Below are 6,692 nucleotides of genomic sequence, written 5' to 3'. Positions count from 1 at the left end.
TTTTTTTTTTTTTTTTTTGGTCTTTTTTTTTTTTTAAGATGACCAGTAAGGGGATCTTAACCTTTGACTTGGTGTTGTCAGCACCACGTTCTCCCAAGTGAGCCATGAGCCGGCTCTAAGAAAATGGTTTGGAAGGCAGACATATCTGGATCTGAGACTTGGCAGCACTCCCAATTTGCTTTGGGCAAATCATTTGCTTTTCTGACCCTGTATATGTAGAGACCTCTAGTGAGAGGGTATTCACCGAGAGGGGTGATGTCTATTGTAGGTTGGGTTCCCCTGGCAGCAGGCTCTGGTAAAAATTCGGGTGCAGAAAGTTTATTGAGAAATTGCTTTTATAATCAAGACCTGTGAAATAGAGAGGAAGAAAGCAGGATTTAACAAAAAGAGAAATTGAGTTGCTCCACAGTTCCATCCAAGGCTTCAGTTGACCCCATGGGGGACTCTAGAATAGGGATGGACGTTTGGAATTGTCTCAACTTGGGGTGGGGGGGCCACTGATTTCTCCATGACAAAAAGAGAAATTGAGTTGCTCCACAGTTCCATCCAAGGCTTCAGTTGACCCCATGGGGGGCTCTAGAATAGGGATGGACGTTTGGAATTGTCTCAACTTGGGGTGGGGGGGCCACTGATTTCTCCATTCTTCTTGGAGCCAGTGATTTCTCAGCATCCCTCAGAGTTCTTTCCAGGGTGCTGACTCCTGTGCCACTGATTTCTCCATTCTTCTTGGAGCCAGTGATTTCTCAGCATCCCTCAGAGTTCTTTCCAGGGTGCTGACTCCTGTACCTCTGAAAAGAACTCCTAAATCAATAAACTCTGTCTTATCCAACTTCCTGTTTCCTCTTCCTGATCACACACCCTCACAATCCACTCTTGTGCACACTGTCCCAGCTCCTGCTGATGCCGGCTGAGCAGATCCTGTGGCTCCTTCAGCATCTGGCTCCCTTCCTCCCTTCTCATCATGCCTCAGGCTGAGAGGTACATGATTCCTGGTTGTTGGCCTAGCAGCGAAGTGTATGGGGAGGTAGATGCAAATCCTGAGGGCAGCGCACATCCTCTGGAAGGGCAAGGCCTCTATATGTCTTCAAGCAAAGGAAGAGTGCTAGCTTTTTAAAATTTTGTTTTTCTTTGTACATATTTATGGGGCACATTGTGTTGTTTTAATACACACATATATTGTAAAATGATCTGCTGAGAGTAAATAGTATATCCAGCACCTAAACAGGAGGCAAGGAGGGAAAGAGGTTGGTCCATGGGTACAAAGTTACAGAGAGATAGAAAGAAAAGTTCTGGTTATTTAGGGTGACTATAGCTAATAATATTGTATTGTATTGTGTACTTCTAAATAGCTAGTAAGGAGGATCTTGATTGCTAGTTCCTAATAGGGAGCAGTGGCCCAGAGGTTCAGGGGAATCTGGAGATTCAAGATTTGGTGACCCTGGAATAGCGAGCTGACCTGCGCCAGGGGGATCCTGATTTCCTTTGGAGTTCAAGTGTTCTGACAATTAGGTCCTCAGCTTTCTCTGCCCTCTTTCTGCAGGAGATGGGGGCCTCTTTATATGTTGGCCCGGTGGTACTTAGCTTTCATGGTCTGCTCTGACTTGCCAATTAATTGCTCTTATCTTTTTATTTCCATTTTTCAGAGTCTTGATTGAGCTTAGCCATAGCCACTCCATTCCACTGTCCTTATGTTTACTCTTCACCTCGTATCTATACTCCTTCCACCAGTAACCATCCCAGCTCACCACCAATGAAAGGTTAATAGTTGTTCTGTTACCCAGTACTGAGGGCATCTGAGCTCCACCTGCACCGGGGATAGACTCCTCTCCACCAGACAAGCCATAGCTTATTTAGCCTCCGAAGCTCATCTTAGTGTCTTCTTTCTTAGACAATTCTTGGAACCAACTTTCACGGGTTGGGTCCTCCAGGAAACAGACTCAGGAGGAAATTCAAATGTAGGAAATTTATTCAAGAGTAATCTTGTAGGATGGAAGGGAAGAACACACAATTGAGGACAGGAAGAAATTGAGCTGTGATTCAAGCTCCAAACAGCCAGCCCACAAGGACTAGAGCTGATGGAGACCTTCGGAGATGGTCATTCCATTTGGGGGCAGAAGACCCCCCCAACTTCTCCATAAAGGTGGCATGATGTCAGATGATGTCAAGGAGATGTCAGAGGGGGCAGGCTGATACCAGCTGAGGTGACATGCTCTCAGTTCCTGATGGAGCATCTGGACAGTGTGTCACAGGGCCCCCCACATGGGCTTCTAGCTTCTGTGGCCTGACACTGCTCCCTGTCCACTCACTTCAACAGAGATTCCGGACTGAGTGTTCCAGGGTAGATAGCTGACCCCACCAAGCCAATTAGCCACTGTCTTCTGAGAAATTTGGAAATGGCAGGAAGTAGGAATTGAGACAGGAAGTCAGCGTCTGTGCGTGGCTGGGTCTCTGCACAACATGCCAACCAAGAAGTTGTGGAACAGGCAGGTTCTGCCCCACAAATGACAAATTACAGGAAGCCTGTCTACAGAGGAAGAAAAGGATAAAACAGACAAGCAGAGAGAAGTGGAAATAAGAGTTAGACGCCTGAGGTCCTTCTGGTTTCCCCTTCCAAACCTTCTCTGAAACAGCTAAATCCACAACCTCAGGCTTTATACAACTTGCTGCATCCATGTAACAAATTAGTTCCGGTTGGTTTCTATTAATGCACCAAAAAATCCTAACAAAGTGTTAGGCACAAAATAAACCTTAGCTGGCTCTCTATCCTTCTATTTAGGCAAATGCTCTTTTCAAGTAGTACTTATTGTTTGCTTCTTCTCCATCCTTTCCTTTCCTCTAACAATAGCCCATTTACTAGATGCTTGTGTCTTTGATGAAGAATCTTTTAAACATTTGGATACCTGAACAAACTGTTTTCTCTGGTTCCCCTCTTTGTCCCCAAGTTTATTCAACTTTTCCCTTCAGGAGAGATGATATATTCAGTGACAAGCCCACAGAATCTGGTGTAAGTAGACTGGGCTTGAATCCCTGCTTCCTTACTGAAAAGCAATTCAACCTTGGTTGATCACTCAACACAATGGAACCTTAGTGATTACAGCTATATAATGGTGATAATTATGTCTCTTGCAAGTTGTTGTGAGAGAAGGAGCCAATATTTGTGAAGTGCTTAGCAGGAGCTCAGAAAATTATAGTCGGTGCAATTATAATATCGTTATTCAAATAGCTTAGGCAATCTGCTGCCCTTTGCATTAGTCAGAGCCCTTTCAGTTGCGAGAGATAGACCCTCCCTTTGCACCCTTAAAATGTCTTCAATCAGGTGGAGAAAAAAGGATCTACTTGGCATACAGTGTTCAGAGATGGTAGGATCCAGAATGTTGAACAGGTCCTCAAGACTCAGTATCTCTACTTTCTTACCTGGCATTCCTCTCTTGTAGCTTCTTTCTTAAGCATCTTCCTCTGAAGAGCCCTAGTAGAGACAGTTTCTTCCATTCATCTCAAGAAATGTCTTTGACGATTTTTCAACCAATCTTCTGACTGGAGCTGTTGCACCAAGTCTACCCCATCAGAAACAGAGCATGGTAGAGGGAAAGGGAGAGTTTTCCAGGAAAATCAGACTGCTCTGACAGAAGAAAGGAGAAATTACAGGCAAAGCAACTGATGCCAGCTCTATGTCTTGCTGAAGTTGTGTTGCTTCTTCATTCTCCTTTGAGTGGTTGGTGAGCCAACCCTTTATCACAGGCTCCTTTCACTTGCATAGTAGAGAGGGCCACCCACTCATCTGCAGTTTCCACAGATCTTTCTGGAACACTGATTCTAAGTGGAAATCCACCAGCAGTCAGGCCCCCAGTACTCTTTCACATGACCCTGTGGAATAGANTCTTCTGTTATCTGCAGATGCCACATTTTCCTCTTCTCTTGTTACTTGCCTGTTTTTTGCTTTTTGGCCTTAGACACTATTTAATCTTTCTTGTTTTCCCCCTCTTTCCCCTGACCTCACTGATTTTCTCAAATACCCTTAAAAGACATGTCCTCCAGGAAGCATTCCCCAGCTCCCCACTGGGTTGGCTCTTCCTTGAATGCACTCTCCTGGCACTCTGAGGCAGTGTGAACACCTAGTCTTCAAGTGGCTGGGACTCTGATGCTGGCACATATTATTTCAGTCAATAGTAAGAAAACTTTTCCCCTTGGGCATCAATTTGCATGACAATAAAGATCACTTTCAACCTGCTAGAAGGGTTGATTAGAAATGATATTCACTAGCGTTGCATTTATTGAGTGCCTGCTGTGTTCTAGGTGCTCCATTAGGTTTTACCTGAATTATCTCATTTAATCTTCCAAACAGCCTTGTAAGGTAGATATTATTATCCTCATTTTACAGATGCAGAAGTTGAGGCTCAAAAGATTTAAGCGAATTGTCCAAGGACACACAAATAACATATGAAAGGGTTTGTCAGGACTTTGAATTCAGACCTATTGTTGAGGCTCAAAAGATTTAAGCGAATTGTCCAAGGACACACAAATAACATATGAAAGGGTTAATTCAGACCTATCCAAATAACATATGAAAGGGTTTGTCAGGACTTTGAATTCAGACCTATTCACTTTAAATTCTGGGCTCTTTCCAATGGAATAATGGCTACAGAGCCATTTAAACTGATAGAGATAATAATCACTATAATGTACTTACTTAATTACATGTATGTGTTTACACATTTCCAATTGCTAAAGGTTAAGGGCAGGCCCCTGTCTCACTAGTTTTAGAAGCCCTAGCTCCTACCCCAGTGTCTGGTATACACTGGGTGTTTTTAAAAAGTTGAAGTTAATGAAATGGAAGGAAAAGAAAGGAGAAGGGAAGGGAGAGGAAAATCAAACCCAAAGCTCCTGTATGAGGTGGTTTTGGGGAGTTGTCATATCTTGTACCTGTGCAATCTTGGTACTGCTTAACACAGTCAATAGCAAAAAAAACAAAAATAAAGAAAAAAAATCATACTGGAGTATTTGAGTAGCTAATATAGAAGCCCTTTGGGTTTGATGACAAAAAATCTTTTTCAGTGCAGTTCAATTCATGTATCTGAGGAGGTTGTTATGAGTTAGAATGTTAAAAAGCAAAGCTGCTATTTTACTTGTGGGTCATTTTTAAAACTGGTTCTGCGTAAGCCAGAGGGTATCAAAGAAGGCGGCACCAGGCTGCCTGTGTCCATGGCAGGACAGCTGAGATGTTTAGCGCTGCCTTAGCAGTGTGCAAGGCCTGGGCAGACAATGCGGTCAGGAGTCTGCCTCCTGAGAGAGGGTGCAGACTCAGGTGGGGGTTGACAGCTCTAGTGAGATTCTGACCCCAATTTCCCAGCTGATCTTCAGTTTCATTAGCTACTGCACTCATGAGTAATGCTGAATTCCTGTATTCCTGTGTTTCTGTGCATTGGGTCACATCAGCTGTCTTGCAATCTGAGTCAGGCGTGACTATAAAGTAATACAAGCAACTGTAAAGCAAACACACCAGGACTTGTTTGCCCAAATTGCTTTTATGACCACAGAAACAATTCCCAGGCAGGAACCACACTAGTAGAGTGATCCTTTCTCAGTGTAGTTAGTCTTCACTCTGAACTTAAGCACTTTACTGGTCTTTACAATCTTCCCGAATGTGGCAGGACTCCCAGTGAGTTCAGAGTGTTTTTCAAAAAACCAACTTCAAGAAAAAAAAAAGGATGTGTTGCTGAGAATCTTCAAAGGGATGTCCCTAGACTCCAAAGCTGTGCTGTTCAATAAGTGGCTACTAGCCACGTGTGACTATTGAGTGCTTGAAATATGGCTAGTATGAGTGAAAAACTAAATGTTTAATTTTCTTTCATTTTAAATAATTTAAATTTAAATCCAAAAACTGAAGCAGAGTAAAATATTCTTTCATTAACACAATGTTATTGGGAAAGTCTTAAGTATGTTTGGAGTAACATGGATACATGAATCTATTTTTTCAACTGCACATTTTATGAGCTTGCAATATAGATGAAGTACTTACAATGAAAATTTAGCATCTGAATTGAGATGCACTGGAAGCATAAAACACACACTGAGTTACAGAATTAATACAAAAGAGTGTAAAATAACTCAATCAAATGTTTTATATTGATTACATATTGAAATGATAATATTTTGGGTTGAATAAAATATATGATTAAAATTAATTTCAGCTACTTCTTTTCATTTTTTTTCTGATGGGGTTACAAGGAAATTGTAAAGTACGTATGTGACTCCTATTATATTTCCATTAGACGACATTGCTCCAAAGGGAATTTCCAGATGAGGCTGATCATGTTTCATGCAATAGTGTTGGAATAAATATTTAGTCTCCTGGAAAGCTTTTCTTACAAAGAAAGATGGTTTTTTGCATAGATGAGCCAAAACGTGGTCCCAGAAAGGCCTCTAGAACACAGAAGCTGCCTGAACCTTAGAGAAAGCCACCTTGGAGAGCAGCTTTGAAATGGGATTGTGAGCTTTCTGCTGGTTCCACTAACATTCAACTCCAACCACTTCAAGCAGGACACTTTAATGCTCCATTCAAATTGTCAAAACAATTTTAGAGAGAGGTATGAGGGGTCCCATTTTATGGATGAGAAAACCGAGGCCCAGTGACGGTGAGATCTGTCATGGAACTCATAAGAGGTGAAGCAGTATCTGAGTCCAAGGAAAATGTT

The sequence above is a fragment of the Galeopterus variegatus genome, unplaced genomic scaffold, assembly GCF_000696425.1.
Source record: "Galeopterus variegatus unplaced genomic scaffold, G_variegatus-3.0.2 Scaffold1426, whole genome shotgun sequence".
Taxonomy (NCBI): Eukaryota; Metazoa; Chordata; class Mammalia; order Dermoptera; family Cynocephalidae; genus Galeopterus; species Galeopterus variegatus.
This window is presented reverse-complemented; position numbering follows the sequence as displayed.